Consider the following 12,995-nt stretch of genomic DNA (forward strand, 5'->3'; position numbering starts at 1 on the left):
AATGCTAGTTACAAACCATGGCAACAAGCATGTCCAAGTGCATCACTTTTGAGTGTCCCCTGGAGCACTTTACATCAGTGTTTTTTCTAAATGCTGCCTACGGGTTGTCAAATCTATAAAGATGTTTTCTTAACATGCTTGTGTTTGTCTATTTGCATGCGTTTCTTTTTCTTTTCACGTGATGGCAAAGAGGTAACTCCATGAAGCCAATAAAATAACTATCTTCTGTGTAGACACTAGTTGTGGTGAAGTTCTGGACGAGACATGTGACTGAAGAGACTCTTAAATGTTTATCTGCTCAACTGGACGGATTCAGTGTGGATTCAAATGTCTGAGGATCTCACTGTACAACAATCAGCCCAAATACTCACAGGTGCGTGAACCTTCCTGTGAACTGTTGCACCTTCTGTCCACCTGCAGCTGTTGCTGTTGCTAAATCACACCTTCCACAAAAATAATGATTTACGGTCACATTTTGCTCATCAGGGACATGATTTTCAATCTGTGAAAAAGATTGCTTTATATACCAGAGGGCAGAACAAGGCTATTTTAAAATGATGCTGACAATTTGCTATGTACAGTATTTACCTTTTGTGCACACACTCACAACCAATTTGCATGAAATGGAAGAGGGTTATAAAACCCTACAACAGCGTGTCTGCATCGATGCGGATGCCCTACTGACCACAAGCAACGCTGTTTTGGGTCTGTGCAAACATTTACTAGTAAACTGCACAAACTAAGATAGACATTTGATATTGTCATACAGACATTAACAATTTAAAGATTACATTGTAATTAGGATCAAATATAGCCATCTCTAGTCTAGAAAACAGTAGACGTCTTTATTTGATGGTAAAGTGCTGTATGTTTACATGGACTGTTGCAAAAACCAAGCAGCTCATAAACATTAATTTAAAAAACGATAGATGTTCAAAATAAGAGGCTGATACGAAACCATGGTTACGAAAAGTTAGGACAGTTCTGCCAGAGAGAGGGAAATTGCTGCTGTATTTTTACCCTACACCTTAAAGAACGATGCCTCATTCAGCTGTGAGTGAGACTACAAACAGAGTTCACTCTTTTACCTAGTGGGAGGGTGTGGGAACTAGATGCAATTGGGCCATAGTGATGATCACTACACAGGAACACAGGGGCTAAATAGGGGCCCAACGCTCACTGTTGTCCCCAGGGCAAACTGGTGCGTTAATCCAGCCCTGCCTCCGACTGCTGAGTTCCTCAATCCACTAGTTTTGAGGTCGAGTCCAGACTCCAGTCCGTTATGATCCACTCCTTCTTATCCTCCGTCCCCTCTCTGAATGCAGCACTGTGATTGGACGCTGGATGCTTGTCAGGAAGAAAGAGCTGCTGTGTTGAGGCCGAAAACTCAGACACAAGCAGGACTTGGATACAGGAGTGCCTCCGGGAAGGGATATATGTACTCTACTGGACACTACTAAATCATTTTAACTAACTGATCTCCAGCGCAGCACCGACCGAATCTCCGTGCACCCGCGTTCGAGGCCGCCCCGGTTCTGTGTGTCGCTGCCTGCTGGTCACAGTAATCCAGACTCGCTGCTATTAATGAGATTGAGAGGAGACTGAAGCTTGCTGTGTGGCAAAGCACACGCCAAACCTGTCTGAGATTTAAGTCTTATCCAGCAGGGAGGAAACCTAAGGGCTCAGCTGTTGCTGCTGGTAGCCAGGGCTAACAGCTGAGGCTGCCACACCGGATAAACATCCCGTTCAAGCTCCAACTACATGGGAACAAGTCAGCGGCGGACCACAGTCTCATTTTGCGCAAGAACTGTCACTAGTGTCATTTTGAAGCAGCGCAGTGGGCTTTATTACTGGGAATATATTTGATTGAGGCATCCGAAAAGCAGCAGTTTGAAGCCTCTGCATCAGGTGAGTGGAATCCGCAGTTATTCACGTCTGACTAGCAGCACGGCGACTTTACCTCACCAGCCTCATTGTAGCTGCTTTAAACCGCTTGCCCCCTAATATTTTTTTGGCACGACTTGTGTGATTTTCCACTTGTTGTTTATATAACCTTAAAAAGTCCTTGTCATTTTAGATTTCCATTAAGGTCTCTCTCTCTCTCTATGTATAGCATATGTGTGTTAATCCAGGCATCAACGCAGCAGATTGTGTGTCTCTATCATCCAAACCTACGGGAAACTGCTCAAAAAAAGGTCCTTTTAATTCCCTCCCCAAACGAGACTAAATATAGGAGGGGGAGAGGATTAACAGCACCTGGGTTCGGTCAACCCTCCCGAGTTTCCCAGCTGTCGCACTCTGACTCGTTGTCTTTAAGCCATTTGGAAAAGACAGCACCGAAAAATGTTTCTCTTTTGTCTTTTATAAGTATGCTAATTCTTGTCTCTTCCCAGTCCTTGCGCGTGCTGTTCGGGTGCATCAACTGCCACACATACGTAACACTGGAGCGAGTTGAATAGCAACAGTTGTACACAGAAACACTGCTACAGTGTAACAGCACAAATGCTAGGCTACTATGTAGCAATAAGTGGCATAAAGATAGTAATTCAAACCCTGTCTAACATTTTGGAACACATTTTTCGTTTACTACTTTACTAATAAATAGTAAAAGGTAACACGATATCAAATACAATTCATATAGGCCTATAAATTCACTAAATAATTTCACTATAAATGGTTATTGTAAGTTATGTTTTCAGCATATATATATATTAAAAAAAGATATCCTTTTAACCACAAATTACTTTTTTGCCAGCTTCAGTTGTATCATAATCCGTTAATTTCAGCTACATTTAGTACATATTTCCATAGCTTTTCTAGTGAATGAACACATTTTGCCTTTCATTATTGTCCCATTAAAAGCCTTGTAAACTTCATCATCAGGCAGCATTTAATGGTGATTTTCATCTGTGATCATTTATTCAATTAGCCGATTATAAATGATGATATTTTGTCAATTAATTGATTATTAATATGGTTCAACATTTCTGAAAATATTGAACATCCAATCACAATTTCTGAGAGGAAGGTGTTGTCAAGAGATTGTTTTTCTTACCATTTAAACCTATTCAGTTTTTAATCATATAAAACAAAAGATGGTACCAGTGAATGTTTCTGCTTGAGAAATACTGTACTTTACTGATTCCCTTTCTGTCTATTTTAACTTATCATTTAATTGACCATCTTCAATTTGCAAATTATCATATTTGTGAAACTAACTATGTAATATTTGGTGTGATCACTGATCAGTAATGTTATCTTCTTGTGTAATGAGTCATAATTAAACGTTTAGCTTTAGCACTACACTGACATCAAACCATGTGTATTTGAACAGCATGAGAAAAACTTGCTGCTGTCAGATGACTGAATGAATATGTTTTTAGGAACAAAGAAACACAGCCTTGGTGACATTGCATTTTTGAGATACCTGTGATTCTTAAAAGTCCTTCACCTTCAGTTTGTAGATGCATGGTTTACACTGGCGCAACAAAGTTCAAGCGCAGTATAAAAGAAACCACATTCTCTCATTTTTTGCTTAATTTTATCTCTAAAATGTATTTTGTCCATAATATGGTTATCTTTATTGGAAGCACTGTGAGTAAGTTCACCTCACTTCAGAGATTTAAGCATTTAGATACAGACCCTTACAGATAATGAGTCAATAACCTTTTAAACAATCGGTATCTCTATCTGTCCCTGGATACATAGTGTATCAGTATAATGTCTGTTTGTCTTCATTAATGAGCGTGGAGGCCGACTCTCAGGGGAATGTATGGTGGAACAGCAAACAAGCCTGTTCTGTCCGCTGCTTCATTGATTTCCCCATTCAGGCCCGGCAGCATTAAACAGCCACATTTCAGGTGACGATGTAATCACTGGAGATATTCTGGAAGTTAATGCCCCTCCACTGGAGATAAGCTGAAACTACTACCTTATGAGTAATGAAGCTGAAAGAACATTCTGAAATCTTTAGACAACCAGGTGAGATCTACAATTCATATGCCGGACATGTTAGATGTATGCACTGTTGGACTATTAATATACATTTTGCACTTAAGTTATTTATAGCAGATGTGGCTATTCGAAATATTATCTTCAGAATGAATAACTCTGTATTTGGACCTCACTTAATTTGGACAGAAACTAAAAAAAGGACTTATAACAGACTCAGACTGTGTGTGTTGTCCTTCATGCTGGTCCAATGCTACTACACTGAAGAAAAGATAAACAAGTAGTTAATTGGAACTGTGTGATGTCCTGTCCCTCGCTGGCATTATTGCACCTAACAGATTCTTATCACAACACTTTGAAAAACAAGTGGCCTACACAGAATACAGACATTTCATGCAACTGCCTCAGTCTGCATTCTGGTTATGTATACATGTACCTGAGCGGATAGGGATCCTGTTATTTTAAAACAATTTCATTCTAACTGGATAACATTGGATTTAAGCATAACTTCAGTTTCTGACATCATGTAGCACCCATGCATTTTGTCCATATCCAGCGTCAAAAGTGAAACTCATCTGATCATTACTTTGCAATGTTATACGTATTGCAAATATATTATATATATATATAGATATATATATATATAATAGTATATAATATATATATAAATAAATAAATATACCATATAGAAATGGTAATAGTGCTGCATTTACTCAAAGGGCAGTAAAACATAATCCAGTCATTTGGCCAATTGTGAACCGTATGTGTATTGGTCTCTGAGGTGATGGGTTAACGGTCTCATAGGACTGCAACTAATTATCATTTATCAATTTGTCTGCCTATTATTTTAATGATGATTTTCCTTAAAACTTCAGATAATGGCTAAGTTGACATTTTCAAATATTAAAGAAAGATATTCAATTTGCAATTTTATATATAACAGAGAAAGGCAAGTCGTCACATTTAAGAAGCTTGGTTGACATGATTTGATTATCAAAACAGTTGCGGATTAATTCTTCTGATTATTCAGAAGAAGATTGTTTCATCTCTGCGTTTTTGCCCAAATTGTCGTTTTTTGTTGTAAACTACTACTGTTATTTCACCAAGCGCTGTGAGTGTCTTTGTACCTTTTTTTTTTTTTTTAGATTAACAATTACTTTGTTATAAAATATGAATCCTACCTGCTGTCAATAATTTTTTTATTTGCGGTTAATTAAGGAATTAAATGTTGACATCAATGGTCCAGACAAACGGATGGATTCATGGTGATTGGCAAGCAGCATCTCACCTGCATACTAATTTATCAGCTGATTTGTACATAGTTAATGTTACATTTAGTATGTGGCTATGTTTATGTGCTGCTGTAAAAGAATGGATGTTGGGCAGTAAATGCAACTGTGTGATTGTTGTGCAAGGTTTCCCAGATGTAGAGAGGCAGTGTGGTGACTGTTCACTGCCCTGAAGAGACGCTGCTGAAATAACCTCTGACATTCAGACTGAATGGACTGACCCTTTTCTTTGCGTCCTCAGTGGGCAGTCATGTGGGAGTAATTCAGAAGCTGGTTACCACCAACATTTGTCTGTCTCATGCAACAGCAAGTTGATGGTCTATCAGCTGCTAGCTGAGATTTGGATCTAGAGGCTGAGCTCAGACCTGTCTATGATAATGAGCATTTATAGAGATAGGTGTAGGTGAAGGTTTCCATATTTAAACGTGTCATTTTAAATTAGATTTTATTTTTTGCTAATGCAGAGCTACAGCAAACCTTTAGGTACTCGACTCATGCTGTCTAGCGTTAGTGTAATTCTGTGTGGGGTTTTTTAAGGTTGGTTGGTGGTTATGTTTTATGGTTATTTTACAGTTTTTATGGTGTTATTTTTAATAATTTGTATTCTTGTAAAGCACTTGTCCTGGTCTCGTTTTATGAAAGGTGCAATGCTGAATAAACTTTACTCAATTACTTGTTTCAAGAGTGTTTTTAGTGACTTTTCCCAGTTGGGAACTACATCTTTTTTTCCCCTAGGTTTACTGCTTTGGAGGGGCTGCTCAAAGTGAGTTGTGAATAAAAATAAAATATATTTCTTTTTTTAATTCAAGGAAAAATTTCAGGCAGGGCGTTTACTAACTCCAAAAAGTCTATACAGCATTGTTGTTGAACATTAGCATTGTATGCGAATCATCCAGTATAAATGTAATGCATGCATGTTGGCAAACCTAACAATACAACACACATCCAATAGCAGTATGTCAATTGCTCAATACATGTTGATATTACAGTCAAAGTAAAAAAAACAACTCTTTAAGAAGTTGAATGTGTCAGCTGTTTTATTGGCATGTACAACAGCACACTAAGACAGGTTGGACTTCTGCATATCAAACAAAAGAGATGCACTTGCCATGCAGGGGATGCATTGTGTGAACGTCATTAGCTTTTGTCTTATCAAGCTCAATCAATAAGAGCTGTGTGCCTGTGTAATCCAGCTTTGATGCAACATGCTTTTCTATTGACATTGTAAACCCACATATTCTGTCCTGCGGCAGTGATATGTTCAAACCGCTCTACATGAATTTGAACATGAATACATGAACATGAAGTAAAGGTGGGCATTGAGTTGGGAGGCGATGACACTTTCCAGTATTTTTGGCAGAAAGGAGAGATGGGGTGGAAATTACCCATGATGTCAGGGTGGAGTCCAGGTTTTTTAAAGATGTGTTGATGTCTGTGACAAGTGAGGAGATTGTTGGGAGACAGACCTTGGAGGGGATGAGATACGGAACACGGGTGGAGCTTTTCATCCCGGTCGTGAAGTTGTAGACATGAGCGGAGGTGGAGAGGGCGGGGGAGGTAGTCAGATTACTGTAGATGGTGTCCGGCACCATGAAAAGAAATAGTTGCAAAGGATCTGGAGGTTTTCTCCCTGGGGTTGGAGGAGCCTGAGTGTATGAGGTTTGAGTATTAGGTTGACCAGGCTGTGCTGAGAGCAGGAGTATACAAGAGAGTGAGTTTATATTTGGATTTCGCTACCCTCAGCAGTGAGTGCTGGAACTTTGAAATACTGGTTTCCAAAAGTAACATCGGATTTCTAATGCAGAAATTAGTGTGCAACTAAAATGTCACTAAACTGTAATATTTCTTCATCACAACAGCTGAATTATTGAGTAATCAACATTTTTTTTGCAGTGGCTTACTCACTGATTAAAGATGTAATTGGTTATTCATTATTTCCCATTGATTGAATTTGATTTATTCTTAATTGTCTAAACATTTCATTCTGAGTTGCCTGTGTGCTGCGTTTCAATTTCTCTGTGTAGTTGCAATCAGTAGATATTAGATAAAGGCCATAACACCGTCGCACAAAGCGGGAACTGTGAAAACTGTCTCAACATGGCTGCTGTTTGCTTACCCAGAAACGCCTCCCCTCTCCTCAGACTCATATTATCGGCTGCTTGCATCAGTGCCGATAAGTTGGTCATTATCTTTGTCTACCTGACAGAGCTCACTCATGTAAGCAGAAGCAATCCAGTGAGAAGTTATTATTCATACGTCATGTCTCATGTAGCAACTTGTGACATTTGAAACATTTCCTTTTCACGTCAGGTGTCTTCCACAGGTCCTCTGCTTCTTTTGTGTGAAGTTGTGTTGCTGCTAAGGGCATGTGCTATTCATTTCTACAGAGAAGGCTATAGAAGGTTATATTGACCCAGTCAGACGTCTACAGAAAACCATTATGCCCAGGTGACGCCCAACTGACAACCAGCTGTAGTCCTCAATATTTCTTCCTATCTCTGGGCTTTTTAGTCGTGGTAGGGTGACATGCATGTCTCTTTTATGTTTACGCCCTGAAGACATGAGTGCTGGACATACACCCCTGGGAATAAGGAATAAGACTACTAGTGGCCAGATGTATAAACTTTGCATACACATGTTGCATAACATGTAAAAATAAACTGAAGACTGGGATGTTGATGGACTCTCATGATCTTCTTAGCAGTCTGTATAAGTCTGGTGATCTGGACCTTTGACTGTCAGGTTTCCAAATCATGCACAGATACCATAGCGCTAGAGGCTCTCATCTACTGCAGGATGGAACAGGAGCTGCACTTCCCGGTTCACAGCAGAGGTTCTGAATCTTCTTAGGAAGTGTAGCCACTGCTGCACCCTAGAGCAGACATATTTCACATTGACTTTCCACACCAGTTTGTTATCTACTTGGATGCCCAGGTACGCACCTGGGCATCGAACAGTCTGTCTTCTTTTTATGTGTGGGAAATGCCCGATGCTGTTTTTATGTGCATGCACATAGTTTCTACAAACGGTACTTGCCCCAGGATAGATAATGTAATGTTGCAGCAGGAGCATCCTAATAAACATTCTGCTAACCAACCTGAACAGTCTTTTTGTTGCATAAAGCTTTGAGCTCGTTCAAAGAACCGCCATTTTTGGGCATCTTGACACGATTGAACCCATCTTGGCTGATGGGTTCAATCGTGTCAGGTTTCAAAGACAGTTATGGCCCTTTTAATGCAGGTGTATAGGAAGAGAAGATTATGACCTCAAATCCTTTTGTGTCTTGAGTCCAAGTAAGAGTTGGGTCGATTTCTGGTTTTGCCGGTCCGGTACGATCTTACTGAACTGGCAGTTGTCTTTATAACATATGGTTTGGAAATGTTTACACTGGCCCTGCTCTAGTCCATGTTTGAAGTCTGCAGCTCTGGTGAACCTGGTGTCTGTTATTAGGATTGTTTTTTTACATCCAGTATTAGAAGAGGCCTTTTGTATAAACAAAACAAATAACATCTATTTGTCCAAGGTGAGCACCACAAACAAAAATCCATCCACCTCCATTGTATAGGGCTGATGGCAGAAACCTCATAGGCAGAAATCTTAACTACATGCATGGCTAGGTATCAGGAACAGCAGCCCTGCCATAAATCTTGCAAAGCTCATGATGTTCTATATATTCTTGAGACTCTCAAATGAGTTGATTCAGCTCTGGTACATTGTGTTGTTGGACAGTGATTGGATTGTATTAAATTATCCCAATGTGCCGAGAACGAGCAACATGACAAAATGATACCAAGAGGGTAATTATCATTAATGTTTGAATTGAGCAAAGGTTGTTTGGACGATTATTTGTTTTTAATATTTGCACCAGTATATCTCCAGGGAGCAGAGGAACCAACACGTGGTTCTTTAGCAGAGGAGGCGGGGGAGAGGCTTTAAAAACGGAAAGGAAAGATCAATCTGTTATGTTTTATGTTGCTTTTTAACACACAGCCTGATATTCTCTGACACAGAAGATCAGGAATACTAGTGGTACTTTTTCTTGAATGTGTCTAATGTTCTTCAAGCAGAGCAGTGGAATATACTATAAGATCCACTAACATGTACCACATGTTTTTTCCCTTCTTGTTACACTGCAATCTAAAATAATCTTTATAAAAATGAGTACATAGCAGCAGAATTTATGCAATATTGTTTGCTTTACATTTGTTGCCTACTGTATGTGTCCCAATGAAATAACAGGTATAGATATTTAACCAGACTGATCTTATTTTTCACTATCCAAATAATACATTATCACATCTGCGCTCTAATTTCATGTACATATGCAGTGCAATGCTGCACCAGCTGTCTTAAAAGGAGAGCGCTGAAACACTAGCAGGCTGTAGTGGACAAAACCCAGTAAAGTAATGATACACGGTGATGCAGTTAAGAGAGGATTGGATCAGATTGTAGCCAATTCAGATCTTTCAACATATGCCTGGACCGGCCCTGATACTAATGCTACTAATGCTTAGTATCAGATTGGAACCGAGAAAATAGTCCTATTAAATAATTAAATAGACTGTGGTTTGTCACCTTGTTTTTTTAGAAAGAAATTTTGACAATTCTGGACCTTTATGCTTGGAAGCTGTATCCTGTTTAAATGTCACTCGCCACTATGACAGTCCTCAGCACCCATGGGGAAGACACTGATGACACCATTTCTGTTTTTAGTCTCATGCCCTACTTTTCTCCCCATGGTATGCATAGGGTGGGTTTAGGGGCAAGTACAAAAAAACACTACCACATGCAGAACAAGACTTGGTGAGGATTTTGTTCTTGTTATTGAGGTCATTTTCACAAATGTATGGCCTGAAAGAAAACAGACTGATGCAAAGAAAGTTTTTTTTGTTACAAGTCAGCCATCATATTAATCAAGGATGATGATTCATACTTGTCCCAAACTATTGCATGTTTATGCACGGAACAAGGTAGTGATTATGTCCTGGGTTATGTCTTTCTTTTAAAAGCTGATTTATTTCCTTGAGTGTTGGAATTGTAACTTTCCCTGTACTAACAGCACTACTTGTCTTTTGACAACAGCAAATAACTTGCAGCCAGAGAGATATGAGATATGAGTGTTTCAGTAGGATGTGTGCTTTCCTTATGCTTAGCCCCCAGCTCAGAGTTGGCTATAATTATTTGCTTCATATGGGCTGCTAAAGGTCTGTGTCCATATAGTGAGCTTATACAGCGTATTTAAAGGGAAACAGATTTAAGACGGCCGTAGCGGACACACTGAGTTCAAAGTGGTTTCTTTTTCTTTGCCCTCTGACTTTAAAAAGTGGAGAAAAACCCTGGTAGAGGAGTGATTTAAAGGGTAATTCTGGTTTAATACAACTTTAGTCGTAGTCGTTGGGAATAGGATTTGGTGTATTGCAGAATCCTCCAACATCAACATTCTGGGAATGGAAATGATTAGGTATTAGGAGCAGTGGGCAGCTACTATAGGTCTGATGCCTTGCTCGTCAGGGGACTTGAACCGGCCATCCTTCCCAAGCCAAGTGCCTACGCTACGGACTGCTTGTATTTCTTGCCCTGCCTGACTTGTTGCTAGTGGAGAATCTGCTTTCCCAGATCTCAGCAATCGCCTAAGTACCTACCACCTATCATTACTGAAAGGAAAGATGGCCAAAACTATGTCCTTAATACTAAATTTGTAACAATAATGAATTATCCTTTAATTCCTGATGATCTTTTTGGATTGCAACAGGAAGTTTGTGGCAACGCATTGGGCAGGGATCACAGATGTGGCTTCCTCCTAAGTAATACCACTAATCATGACTCAGGGTGTCTGTTTGTGTTGGGTTTGAGGAAATGTGAAATCTTAATACTGCATCAGAAAACAGCTCTCAGGTAGGCATCCTACGCACAGTAAGCTGATTTACATGAAAAGCAGCTGGTGCCCATCGCACGGCTCTACACTTTGCTGCTAAGGATGTCTGTGAATTTTCATCACTAAATGCCATTATGTGCTTCTAAGCGCCAATGACAAACATACTGTAGAGCCTCCTTTGCATGGCAGTGCACACGTCCCTCCCGACTATAACAGAATACTAATGAGTGTTCAACTAAGGTAACATAATGAAATGGAAGGCAACTCCCCCTGCACAATCAATATTTTTCTCCTCTGGGGTGAGGTGGGTAAGGCAGGAGCCATTTAGTACACAGTACACTCTGTACTGTCAGGATAATGTGGATTGTTTTGACCTATAGCCACTCTTGATTATCATGTAGAGAGAGAGAGAGAGGGAGAGAGAGAGGCTCTCCTCTCTGCTTGCCTCCACAGAACAGAGGCCACTCTTCATCTTCATACTTTTGACTAAATGTACGAGGATGTGTTGAGGATGAACAAGCGTGGTTTTATTACCCACGCTTGTTCATCCTCAATTTCTATTTTATCACTGATGGAAAGATGGGTCCCTTCTTTCTTTTGTACTGCTTGTCACAGTCTTCTTTAGCTAACTGAACTGACTGACTCAAGTGTCATCTTGTGACCTTTTATATAGAACCCGGATCACATTTATATATGTCCCCCTGGCCATAAGACTATACAACTCCTCTAAGTGATGGCCGGGCGATTCCAACATTTGTAATTATTTTTACATTTGTAAAACGTAAAAATTTGTAAAGATTTTTTTGTAAATTTGTAAAAATCGCTTATTTTAAATTGTATTTGTACTTACTTTTTAATGGAGGGAGGGGGGGGGTGTAATGTTAATAAATGTATAATGTCTTTTAAGCTACTGGATGCCTACATTTCCCTCGGGATGAATAAAGTATCTATCTATAATTGATAGACTTTGGTCACTTGATTTTGACCATAGGGAACTGTGAGATGTGGCTGAAAGCTCCCAAAAACCTAGTAAGTGGATGTTGAGTTGAGATTATTTTGTCACGCGTACTGAGCCCTAAATATATTCCCACAATTCAGCTCATCTGGCAGAGCGAGCGTCCCATGTACCAAAGCTGAATACTTACTGGTGTTGGAATCAGATTCGCTACCCTTTGCTGAATGCGAAATGTTTGTGAAAATATGTAGTAAACTGGAAACATTCTGAAAATATTTCACACTGATTAAATATTTATGATTGTCGTTATAAGTGATTGCACCTACAGTAAGTGTTCAATAATAGATAAGAGAGTGGAAATCAAATGAATAAATGCTATATATTTATACGACTATGACATAATCCAACACATGTTGAAAGCTCGGCTCATTACTATGTAATGTTATTTCATACTGCTCCTTTTCACAGCAAGGGAGTTCATTGCAGGACATTTTATTTTTATTCCAACAGTATTTGATACATAATGTCCTTAATCCCAAGTGCTTTTATTTCACATTTCCCCTTTTTTATTTAACAATTAAGGCAAACAGGGCCAGTGATATGTGATTGGCTGTCCACCTTTGCTTGAGGAAGTGTTCTCTAACTGGACCTGTTGGAATTTTAGTTGTGTGTGTATATATAATACTAAATTGAATTTATATAGCGCTTTTCGAGACCTCAAAGTCTAATGTTTTATTGAACCTTTGCCTAAGCTTTGTGTTAGGTTAAGGCAACTAAAACATATTTGTTAGTACAAGAAAAATATCATGTTTTGGGTTGAAATACCTACTTGGTTAATACAAAAGAACAATTGTGGCCATGATTAAACGAAAACCATCTTGACTGTTGTTAGGAAAAAGGAGAAGAGCAGTGGTCTCCCATGTCA

The 12,995-nt window shown here is 39.3% G+C and overlaps 1 protein-coding gene across 1 annotated transcript in view; it reads left to right on the forward strand.

The window, feature by feature from the left end:
• Window positions 1–1,337: 1,337 nt before the first annotated feature.
• large1 (LARGE xylosyl- and glucuronyltransferase 1) overlaps window positions 1,338–12,995 on the forward strand; it is a 74,930-nt gene continuing 63,272 nt past the window's right edge. The window contains exon 1 of the mRNA XM_029462103.1: window positions 1,338–1,908. The gene's annotated coding sequence lies outside the window, so the exon portion shown is untranslated. The remainder of the gene's footprint in view (window positions 1,909–12,995) is intronic.

This window comes from Cottoperca gobio, chromosome 23 (genome assembly GCF_900634415.1).
Source record: "Cottoperca gobio chromosome 23, fCotGob3.1, whole genome shotgun sequence".
NCBI classification, from domain to species: Eukaryota; Metazoa; Chordata; class Actinopteri; order Perciformes; family Bovichtidae; genus Cottoperca; species Cottoperca gobio.